The sequence below is a fragment of the Oryzias latipes genome, chromosome 7 (genome assembly GCF_053564925.1).
Source record: "Oryzias latipes strain Hd-rR chromosome 7, Olatipes_Hd-rR_3.1".
NCBI classification, from domain to species: domain Eukaryota; kingdom Metazoa; phylum Chordata; class Actinopteri; order Beloniformes; family Adrianichthyidae; genus Oryzias; species Oryzias latipes.
In genome coordinates, this window is record NC_136243.1 from 36,170,820 (window position 1) to 36,183,112 (window position 12,293).

Consider the following 12,293-nt stretch of genomic DNA (forward strand, 5'->3'; position numbering starts at 1 on the left):
TTCAATGAGCTTCCATAATGGTGAGTGTATCAGGTTAACTCTGCAGTAATGATGTGAACACATAAAACCAGAGGGTCCTCTCTGAAGTCTAACCTCACTTGACCTGATCTCCATGAAGCCTTTGGATCCAGAACATCAAAGGACGTCACACAGCAACATTTATCTTCCTGTCATTTGAAGCAGTTTCTCAGTCTGAAAACTAACTTTATTGTCTCAGGTGTGTTTCTGGGACAGATTGTTGCTTTTGCTTTTTTCCAGCAGCAGGTTCTGTGGAGCGGACGTCCCAACATGCAGGAGCTCCTCTCATTATGTTTTAACGGCTGAAGGAACATCAAACCCCTAAACTCCTCCCATCCAGAACCAGAATCTGACAGAACATCCAGGAAAACAAACAATGGAGATCCTTCCAGTCTTTTTGAAAAGGACTCCCTGGTTATGACTTGTGTAACCAGATTGATGTCTGACAGCACGTCTGCCGTCAGTAAACAGAAGAAGAACTTCCTCCTTTCAGCTGGAGCAGGAGAAACGAGGAAATGTGCTTCTGTTGTCTGATGATGAACATTTCTGTCAGTCTAGTTTGACTTCCTCGTAAAGTGAAAGACAGACGGTTTGTGTTTTGAATCCAGCAGCCTTCAGTGTTTGTCGTCTCCAGATCAAAGCAGAACGTTCCACCATCAAAAAAAGCTCTTTTGTTTCCCCCTGAATCTTCTCATATCACCAGATATGTCCTAGTGACCCCCCCCCTCCCCCGTGTAAGTCTGAATGATCAAACCCGTTCCACACGGATCAAACTTTCACTAATAAAGTAACCAGAGGAAAAACCAAAGCTGTGGGCAGCGGCTTTCCAGAGGCTTCTTCTTCTGAATCTCTCGGATTCCTGATCTGAACTCAAGAAAAGCAAGAAATACACTATAAGCACTTTAAACATCTTTCAGAAGTTCAGGATTTGGGGAATTTTTCTCACCTAAAGTGAGAGATTCCAGATCCAGAGGTTTTATTGTCATTTCAAGCACATAAAGTTCAGTTCAGTTCAGATTAAAATGAGATTTCTCCAGGACATAAAGGTATAAAAAGGAGCAGGCTATAGAAAAGAAGGAGGGGGGGGGGGGTACAGAGAACAGGAGGGTCTTAGGCTGGATTCAGACTGAACACATTTGGTTCTGAAAGTGAACCAGAGTTCGTTTCCCCCAATAATCCATCCGGCACACATTTTCAGTCTGAATGAACCCAAGCGGACCCTGGTCAGGGGCCTCATTTATGAACGGTCCTTCATTCAAGCTCTGACCCAGGCGTACGCACAAAAACGGGTGAAATGAGAAACGGCGACACCGTCGGCAGATGGAAGAAACACGGGAAAGTGAAAATGACAATACTGCCTCTCAGAAATAACATGAAGACTTCACAAAGCAAGTCTGACAATTAACAGCTACATCAACACCCGTTTGATCGATCAGCAGTGAAACAAACAAAACAAATCAAACGAAAATTACAACAGAAATTCAAATGAACACTTATTTGCAGAAAGAAAAGTGAAATATGTTCTGCAATATTGGCATGTTGTGCAATTCATCCTCATAAATAATATAAATAATATAGTTAACAGAACGAAATACAAAACTGATATTCTCCTCAGTGTGTCCGTCTGGCGGAGCAGATATAGGTGTAATTAGACAGACGGATGGACGGACGGACGGACGGATGTACTAATTGTCCACTGGGGAAAGTTGTTTTCATAGTAAAACATTTCTTCATAAGCTACAGAATTATGGTATTCATGCATATGCCTTTAGTTTGTTTTATTTTTGATAAAACCATGTATGGCGTATGTCTCAACCATTCAGAAAGCAACAAGAAATTACATTTCCACGTGGATTATTACCGACATCTGTAGCTTGTCAGATGTAATTAAATAGAGGGAAATAAAATGCTCCATCACAATGCGTAATGACGCACAATGGCTGATCTTAGAAGATGTGGCAAATGGAAGAATTCAGAGTGAACGCATCTTTAGACAGCAAGAAGACTTGTTGGCAAACGAGGACGAGTGGCTTATGAGCCGGTTCCCACTTCCTCCAGCCGTCCTGTTGGACCTCTGCAGGCTTTTGGGGGTGTGTCACCCGGTGCATCTGGCGCGTCGGCGTCCCCCTGCGCCTGAGTCACCACTCCACTTAATAGGGATTCCCCAATTCTTGCCGCTTGTCTCTCATCAAGAGGGGTCAGCTCCGGTGTCCCCCCCCGTGGCAGACACATTCTGCTGACGATGCAGCGCCAGACGTTTTTTTTGCCTCGACTTTGATGTCGACATTTCTTTTTTATTTCGGCCACGGTCAGAGGTTGTGAGGCTGCAGCATTTGGCGTCTGCCACCGTTTGCCGCTCACGTGCCTTTTTGGCATTAGTAATGCCCACACTGTGCCCTCCAAACAACACTTTTCTCCTCTTTTCCACCTCGCCAACGATAACTTCTACTTCACATTGAGTGAAGTTACGTTTTTTTGATTTCCTCTCCGTATTTGCCATGGTTTCGCAATCAATGAATATTCATTTGTGGGCGTTTCACGGACTATTTATGGGCAACTATGGGCGTGTCATGAAGCCGCAAAAGCTGCGCTGCATTTAGAATTGGTTGTGTTTTATTAAGGGAAAGATGCGTAGGATGTGCGTGCGCACGGTTTTATAAATCCGAATATTTCTGTGCGTACGCACGTCCTATGTTTCATCCGTACGCCACTTCTGACGCAAATCCTACGCAAAGTTTTATAAATGAGGCCCCAGGTTCAGGATTAGATCCAGACCAAATGAGGCAGACTCGGTCTGGACCTAAAGGTTTCCTGGTTTGAATGCACCCAGAGTCACACTAAAGTTCATTCTAAGCAGAAAGACACATCACAACTCTAAACAGGAGGAACATTTTCAGAATTGCAGAAAAAATGAAATATTTCTGAACTGTTTTCCAGCCGAATATTCAGCTTATTGTAATGAAACTCAAAACAACTTGATGAACCTGAACGTACACGTCAATCACAGCTGCTCAGAGCAGCCCGGGACGATGGCCCACGAGGAAAGTTCTTCAGGAAGCCTCTGAAGAAGCTTTTGAAGCAGTCATGCATGAGCCGTGTGTAATCATTGCACTGTTTATGTGCAATAAATATTGATACAGGCGTCAATTACGTAATTTTACCGTGATATGTGCTCCGTACATGCAATATAAAGGTTTGACATTACAAGCTATACAAAAGTTGGTTAGACATGCATTTGCAAAAATCACAGACAATTGTGTGTCATGCAAGTAATAATTGGCATAAACTATGAAAAATATGCATAAACTGTGTAATTCTCAACAGAATTTTTTTTTTGAACAGATCGAATCCAAATTTACGTAAAGACCCGTCAGCTGAAACCCGCCATGGAGAGCAGGGCACACCGACGAATGATGAACGCAACAAACACTTGTGAATATCACACATGAATCACGACAGACCGACATTTCAGACATGGAAATGCATGTAGTGGCTGTGGGACACGTCCTTGAATGAACTGGGGCCTCATTTATAAACGTTGCGTACGCACAAAAGAAGGCGTACGCCACTCTCTACGCAATAGTTGAGATTTATAAAAAGCAAACTTGACGGGAAAATGTGCGGTCCTTCACGCAAGCTCTGACCCAGGCGTACGCACAAAAACGGGTGAAATGAGAAATGGCGACACCGTCGGCAGATGGAAGAAACACGTGAAAGTGACAGTGTGTGCCAAATCGTGCTGGCATGTGCTGTGCTACACAATGTGGCACAGCTTAAAAACGTGCCTCTACCCCCTGGCGCTGATTGCTGTGTTGGCCCCGACCCTGAACCCCATCCCCACGCATTTGAGCCAAATGCTGCTGCTGTGCGCCAGCGTTTGGAAGGGATGCGTCGCTTGTAAAGAAAAAGAGGTGTGGAAAATATTATTTATTTAAGAATTCCCTCATCGTGCAGTTTATTTCAGTCAGGGCGATCTTGATTTCGCCCAACTCCTTGGCCACCTCTCTGATTGAACTACTGACTTCCCTCTGCATTTCAAGGACTGCATCGGTGAGGACGCGCATCGTAACCACTGGCCCCGCTGGAACACCCCAGCAACTAAAATAAAATTGTTTTATATCAATAATCTGTAATTGTGTAGCCTGCATACATGTGACTTGACTGCATTCATTTTAATTATTTCTCTTACCTGTGTCACCCTGACCCTGGCGCGTCGGCGTCCTCCTCCGTCTCAGTCAGGTGACTGAGGCGGAGGAGGACGCCGATAAGGGGGACTTAATAGGGATTCCCCAATAATAGCGGTCAGTTTCTCATCAAGAGGGGTCAGCTCCGGTCCCCCCCCACCCCCCACCCCCCCACGTGGCGGACACACTCTGCCGATGCAGCACTAGACGTTTTTTTGCCTCGACTTTGATGTCCGATCATTTCTTTCATTTCTTTTTTATTTCGGCCACGGTCCGAGGTTGTGAGGCTGCAGCATTTTCGGCGTCTGCCACCGTTTGCCACTCACGTGCCTTTTTGGCATTAGTAAAGCCCACACTGTGCCCTCCAAACAACACTTTATCCTCTTTTCCACCTCGCCAACGATAACTTCTACTTCACATTGAGTGAAGTTACGTTTTTTTGATTTCCTCTCTGTGTTTGCCATGATTTAGCAAGCCATGAATATTAATTTGTGGGCGTTTCACGGACTATTTATGGGCAACTATGGGCGTGTCATGAAGCCGCAAAAGCTGCGCTGCATTTAGAATCGGTTGTGATTTATTAAGGGAAAGATGCGTAGGATGTGCGTGCGCACGGTTTAATAAATCCGAATATTTCTGTGCGTACGCACGTCCTATGTTTCATCCGTACGCCACTTCTGACGCAAATCCTACGCAAAGTTTTAGAAATGAGGCCCCTGGTGCGGATCCGGGAAATCCGACTGTTTAATTAAAACAAAACATCACGAGGGCCCGCGTCGGGCGCTGACCGTGGTGCTGATGCCATGTGATTTATGTTCAGTGCTCCAAATGTCATAAATAAAGAAATTGAATGAACGGCAGGTTTACCTGTTCTTTGCGTGGTTTATTCGTACTTCTTCCATGGTTTTAACGTGGTTCATTTGTGATACAGCTGTCAAAATTTCATGTAAAGACCACAACTTTTCTCACTTTTTTCCACATATATTCACATTTGACCAGTTTACAACCGTGGACATTGCAGAAAATGTACGTAGTGACTGTGTCACAGAGTCAGAACAACAAACTGAGGTGTGGCTGGAAGGGGGCGGAGCCTTTTCAGCCCCAAAACCAGCTGGAAACCATCTGAATGGGGATCGTCTTTAGACCTGGCAGTAATCTGGTGACTGAACAGAAGGATAGTGGAGTGAAAGGGAAGAGTGGAGAGGTTTCCTGTAGATGTTGGAGAGGAGGTCCTTTGCTGATGGTGCGTCTGCAGATTCTCCCAGCACTAGAACAGAGAACCGTTCTGCTGCTGCATCACTCTCATTCTGCCGGAACTCCTCTGGAATCTCAAACCTCCGGCTTAGAACTCAGAAATCCAAATCCAATTTTTTCGGTGATTGATTCGCAGTGCTCCTCATCTAATTGGTTGGGCAGCAGGGCTAATAACTGATGTAGATACATGGGGGCCATTTCCCCCAGGCTTTCATGAAAACATGCAATTGACCTTTCCAGCTGTGCGTGGCCTTGTGGCTGTGAGGAGCTTGGAGGAGGAAGCCATCAGTCCCCGATTCCACTAATATGGACAGAAATCTGCTCATTTATCTTCCAGGCCGGGAATCCTCTTTGTAAATGAGTCTGAAGGTTTCAATCTTCCGTCTAATTATTCTTTGGATTTGTAAAGTGACCTTTGCAGGTAATCTATTTCGACTGTGCGGCACTAATCATGTCAAGGATTTAAAGAGAACAACAGACTCCATTCTACAATGTCTCACATATGTCGGCTCTACAACATAAGAAACACAAGGAGACCAGCAGGAGAATCAGTGATCGTTCCTCCAGAGGAGCTGGAGATGTTTGCTGAGTGTCAGAAGAATGCTTTCCAGAGTTGGAACATAGTTGTTTAAGATGGAGTAGATAACAGGTCTATTGCTTTGAAACAGGAAAAACATCTCTGCTTTTAATTTCCTTACTTTGAGGATGTTTCTGGAGAAGATCTGGAGGAGCTGCTGTGTGACGGCCGGATCCAGTGAGAGGAGCTGAGGTCTGGGGGAACAAACGGCAGAAACGTAATTTTGAAAAAGTAAAAAAAAATTTTCAACAAAAACTGTCATCATTTCTGTCTTGACAGAAAAACCGTCGTATCAAGACGAAAGCAAAAGCCTTTTCCAAGAACGTTCTCATTAACCCTTGTGCTATCCTATGACCCCCCCCCCCTTCCATTGACGTGTTCCCCCTACCATGACAAAGGTGGAAAGATTTCATGTAATCCATGGACACCAGTGAAGATCACAAATCATTGAAGAAAAAAGGTTCCGAGCACTGTCTAGTGGGTCTAGATGACCCCACTCCCAATGTTAAAGTGCCTAGGATAGCACAAGGGTTAATCAAGAATTCATCTTATTAAGAAAGTTTTTCAAATGAAAATGAATCTTATTTTGAGAAAACACGAGAGAAGGAGGAGCATCTAGAGAGGAGGAGGATGTTCAGGGAGCAGAGGTGGAGAAGGTGGATTCTTTGTGGTGATCAAAGGAAGCAGCTGAAAGATAAAAGGTTTTTCTTGGATAAAATTGAACATAAACGTCATTTTTCAGGTTTTTTCATACTTTCATTGAAAACAAATGAATTTTAAGCTTATATAATAAAATAATGGTTTTTTTTTTTTTTTTTTTTTTAACTTGTCCTGTCCAACAGCTGGGCAGACAGATGAGAGCTGATGGCCTCTTGTGTTGGACATATTTTACTTTAACAAGAGGGGTTATTAATCTTCAGACAAACCAAAGGTATGTCTGAATAAACCCCTTTTGGAATTGAGGCCAAACTTTATTAATTTCAAACATGTTTGAAGATCTTTGGTGTTGGACCGGACGGAAAAGGAAAGAAGGGAAGAAGAAAGAGGGACGTTAGAGAGAGGGGGGGGTAGGAGGGTGATAATAGGAGGGGAAGGGGGGTAAGACCATGAAGCAGCATAAAATAATGTTTTAAATATATTTGAAGGCCGTTCCTTAAAATGCCCCCCATCCCCCAAGCATTCCATCTCCTGTTGTGTAATGTGGTTGAAGTTCTACCCCCCCCAACCCCCCCCCCCCCACAGCTATACTAATCCTTTCTCATCTTCCCCACATCTATTTATTCTCCTTCATTAAGTTGTCCTCCCTCATTCCCTCCCCGCTCTCTTTATCCCTCTCCCCTCCTCAAACTAATCCCCTTCAGAAACCACTCATCAATTAATCACCCCCCCCCCACACCTCCTTTTTCAGATGCTCTTAGACTCGTCTCCGTGTTTTCAGGTTCTCAGAGTTTTCTCAATGAGGGACAGAATTCACACCTTTGTGTTTTAAAGAGGAGAATCTCTCAGGTTTGGATTTCCTTCAGAGTTCTGTAAAGTTCTGCTCACCAGGCCTTCTGTCTGCAGCTCCTTCAGCCCGCCTCTGAGCGCCTGGCATCCTTTGTTTTGCCTTCTGTTGTTCCTGTGAGCACGCTGGAAGACATCCTGATGTGTGTTTGTTGCTTTCTGTTGAAAGTTTTCCTGAAAAAGACCAAAGACCAATCTGCACAAGCACACGGCGGCGAGCTGTCAGAGCAGAATCTCTTCCCGCCATCCTCCCCTCTCATGAAAAAAGCCCGGCTTCCTTCTTTGATGTGCCGTCACCTGGATGCTCGTGGGTGTGATGGCCGCAGCTTTCTCGGCATTAATCCCCCGTCAATCCGGCTGACAGCAGTCAAGAGTCTGCAGGAATCACTGCTCCCCAGTCTGCACCTTTTCCTCCATCCAGACAGACAGACGACTGCAGAAGTCCTTCTTCCCTTTCCTCTGTTGTTTCTGCTGTCGTGACTTCTCCCACAATGCATTCTTTATTTTTGTTACACTTTGATGAAACCTCTCAGATATCTATGATGTTTGGCGCGTAAAAAAGACATTTAAAGTAAAAATGTCTTCCTATTTTTCTTATCAACTTGACTTGTATCTCAGGACAACCTGAATGTAAAAAAGAAATCTTGGTAATTTGTTTTTGTGGGGATTCTTTCCCGCCGCGGTCTGCAGCTGAACCCATTATGAAGTCCTTTCTTCTCACCTGCACGTTCTCTAGTTTGTCTACTAGAAAATTGTCAGGATGCCTTCAACGTTCCCATGTTTTTGTCTGTTTCCTCAGTAACCAGGTTCACCAGCCGTCCCTCACCACAACTCCGGCCGGCTCTCGTCTCGGTGCCTCAGCGTCTGCCCGCCTTTGGACTGCAGACGTCCGGCTTTCCCACGAAAAGACTTGAAACAATTCTCCATACAGATTACTGACCGGAGTGTGAACGTGTTGCACCGACAACTACTGAAGAAGCTGCACACTTTGGAAGGTTTCCACCAACACTGGCCGACAATGACTTCAGAATGATCTGATTCCCTATGGATGAAAGACTAAAGCATGTTCACCTGTCATCTCATCTCCCCCCCGATGGAAGCGTGTTTCCCGTGGCAGAGCTGAGGGTCTTTTTAACCATCGTCAGAGCTTAAGGCAGAATTTTCTGTCCAGGAGGTCAGAGGTCAGGTGTGTTGGGCGACGCTGCTCCACTTCCATGACACGGTTGAACCTTTTAATTGTCGAGCATGAGCGGCACGGACGCTGCAGAACGACCACGACAAACGTTTGACATTGCAGCCTGGCGGGAGTCACGCCGCTCGACTCACTAAGCAGAGCTGTGGAAAACAATAGCAGAAGTGTCAGGAGACAGATTGTTATTCAGAGCAGAGAGGCCCTTAAAGCATCAAATCGGCCCGGCTGACTCTGAAACACTTCATCCAAACGGCATTGCTTGCACTCCAGGCACGGCCAGGCAGACTTAAAGTGGCCCCAACGTGAGGAGATCAATACCTGATGATTGGTTCACAGAGAGAACTCTGGCTGACTGCAGGAATACAGGCAAGAAGAGCCTGAAAAACACTTCTGGGACAAAAAGGTTTGGATCAGAAAAGGACAGTTTGATGGTCCAAACGCCACATTTTTACTGACACTGTCTCAGAAACGGAAACATTTCCTCTACAAATAAGACATAGAACCATCCTTTCCTCTGAGCATTTAGCAGAGAAGCATGATGAAGGCCAGACAAGGTGGAGGCTACCGCAGTCCCTCATGGTTCACCTTTCACGTCTCGCTGTTCCAGTGCTTTTTTTCCTGCATCCTGATTGGCTGCTGAAGTTGTCAATCAACCCCCTCTGTGCTGTGTCTCCTGTGCAGAATGTGTTCAGCCAGATCCACAGAAATCTTTGGTCAGATCTGCGTTTCATTCTTTAATCTTGGACGTCTTTTTCTATAAAAGTTTGAACTTTGAGAGTTTAGGAGAGAAAAGTGTGAAACGGTGCAGGTGGGAGTTTTACCGCCTTGACCCTCTTGGATTTGACCTGTAGCGCGTTTGGAACGGAGCTCCCGCCAGAAACGAGGGAAGTGGATGATTGTGTAAAAGGAGTCTGTGAAGAGACACACAGAGCTGACAGGAAATGACATCACAGCAGCTGGAGAGGGAAAACACACTCACACAAAAATAAACACACACAGACTCACAAGTCTGAGCATCTTTGCTTCCTGCCTCCCCTGCGACCCGTCATGGATGAGCGCAAACACACACACACACACACACATAGACTCACACACACATACACCTACACACACACAAACATACGCACACACATATAGACTCACACACACACCACACACACATAAATACCTATAGACTCACAAACATGCACATACACACACACCTACACACACACACTGCTACACACACACACACCTATAGACTCACACACCTACACACACACACAGCTACACACACACACACTCACACACACACACTGAAGCAGCAGAGGACATTTCACGTTGTCTTTGACTTTGCCATTTCTTGTCTACAGTTGTGTGTGTGTGTGTGTGTGTGTCTGTGTTTGTATGGGGAGTGTGTGTGAGGTGGGGGGGTTGTGACAGCTTCCCTGACCAGCTGAGCCTTTCGGCTATAATTGGAGTCCAGCAGGAAGCGGGGGCCGCTGCCTGTAATTGGACAGCAGCCAGAACTTGTTTGGACGCTTGTCTGAGCCTCTCCTCCTCGTTTCAGCCTCTCAATTACTCCCTGGGTGCAGAGCTCCTCACCGACCAACCACCACCCAAACACCACCCTCTGCCTTTCCTCGTGAAATCCTCTGTGGGGGGGAGTTGGAACAGTTGCAGTCATCATCATGAGCATCCGAGGACGGTTAATTAGCTTAAGTCATCTGGGAGAGATGAGCAGGTTCAGCCATTGGTGGGGAATAATTCCACATCTGGATCCTCAAAGCTGACAGGCAGCAGCAGACGCTCAGACCATGATGACACCTATCATCTGTGCATGCTTTCCTCAGCCCAGACGCTTTCCCCTTACGTCCAGATCCAAACAATTACCCACGTGAACAGATTTCACACTGAATTCATGACGAGGATCAGCGCTGACAACAGCTTCAACCAACCAATCAGTGAGCAGTTTGCTGCTGTGGGCGGAGTAATGAGTCCAACATTTCAACAGGATGACCCCGGTCCGATTCTAAAACCATCGCACACTTTAGGGGCGGGGGGGGGGGGGGGGGACACACACTCCCCTTTTGGTCAGTAGGGGATATGATTCAAGCCACCAACCCGACTTCCATCGTCTGTGACCCAGACTGATGTCCTGCCGTCCCGCATTAGTCCAAGGAGGGAAAAAAGGAAAACAACAATAAACCTGAAGGAAACTTTAGGATTGTCTCAATGAAAATGAGAAAAATACATTTAAAAAAAGTTCAGGGCGAGAACGATCAGTATTCTCTGTTGGTTTTAGACTCCACCCACTGACCGTGTCACTGAACACGTCATGTGCTCAAAGCTGAGTCCCTGATTGGTTGAAGCGATGCACCATCCTCGCCAAAGTTCAGAATTTCTGGATCTGGATGTGCTGTGACGCCCAAATCGCACAGCAGGACCTCTGAGCACGTCTGTACATTGAAACTGGGCGCCGCTGCCGCCTGAATCCTGTTTGTTGTGACGGCAGCTCACGGTAACATTTCTTTCCACCAGGGGTCAGCGACCTTTATGGCATGAAGGCCCGATTCTCCTTACCCACTGTGTGTGTATGAGAGGTAATACACACACATACAGAAACATTTCCAATAGATGTGAATGTTATTGAATTCACAAACAGCAGGTCAAAAAGCTTTTTAGACACATTTTGGCATTAACTCACAAAAGTGCTTTCATAACATCAGGAAATTGACCAAAGTTATAGTTTTACCACCAAGTTTGTCTGAAACCAAAAGTCCTGCATTTATGGTTTATCAGACCTACAGCAATAGGATACATCAAAGCAAAATACCATCAATATTTCTAGGAACTTCACATCCATAACATGAAAAATAAAATTATGAGACAGAACCTGAGGAACGTAATGTTAATTCTGTGATTGTGCTTTTGTTGTATGTTAAACCAAATGTTTTGTTATTTTCCTAATTATAGTCACATCAATTTTCCACAATTGGACAGAATCATTTTAGTTACTATAGTAAACTTTAGTTTACTATACATATAATGAGTATTGATCAGCTGTAGTGTTCATTGTACACTTTTCATAATAGATTTGTTAGAACAGGAAGAACTTTTGGGTTTAATCTGACTTTGTTTGGTTCAATTTATAATTTTGTGAATGTCAAAGACTTTGGAAATGTTTTCCGTCTTTATGGACAATTTCTTTGACAATAACTTTCACTTGAATAACCCTTGTGCTATCTTAGATGCCCCCCCCCCTTCCATTGAGGTGTTCCCCCTACCATGACAAAGGTGGATAAAGGTGGAAAGATTTCATGTAATCCATGGACACCAGTGAAGATCACAAATCATTGCAGAAAAAAGGTTCAGAGCACTGTCTAGTGGGTCTAGATGACCCCACTCCCAATGTTAAAGTGCCCAGGATAGAACAAGGGTTACAGAAAGACTTTCTGGGTTTTGCATAAACCAATAAATCCTTTTCAGGAAAACCCAGCATGCTGTCTTTGTGGGGGGGTTATTCCTAAAACCTGCACCTGTCCTCATTGTTCACTGACGCGTTTGAGACGACAGGAGCCCCTCC

The 12,293-nt window shown here is 45.1% G+C and overlaps 1 long non-coding RNA gene across 1 annotated transcript; it reads right to left on the minus strand.

The window, feature by feature from the left end:
* Positions 1-3,909: 3,909 nt before the first annotated feature.
* Positions 3,910-10,745, minus strand: LOC110014697 (uncharacterized). The gene is made up of 3 exons (XR_002873478.2): positions 7,834-10,745; positions 7,579-7,710; positions 3,910-6,227 (listed from the first exon to the last, which is right to left on the minus strand). It is a non-coding gene; the product is annotated as an uncharacterized LOC110014697 (long non-coding RNA).
* Between the last annotated feature and the right edge of the window lie 1,548 nt (positions 10,746-12,293).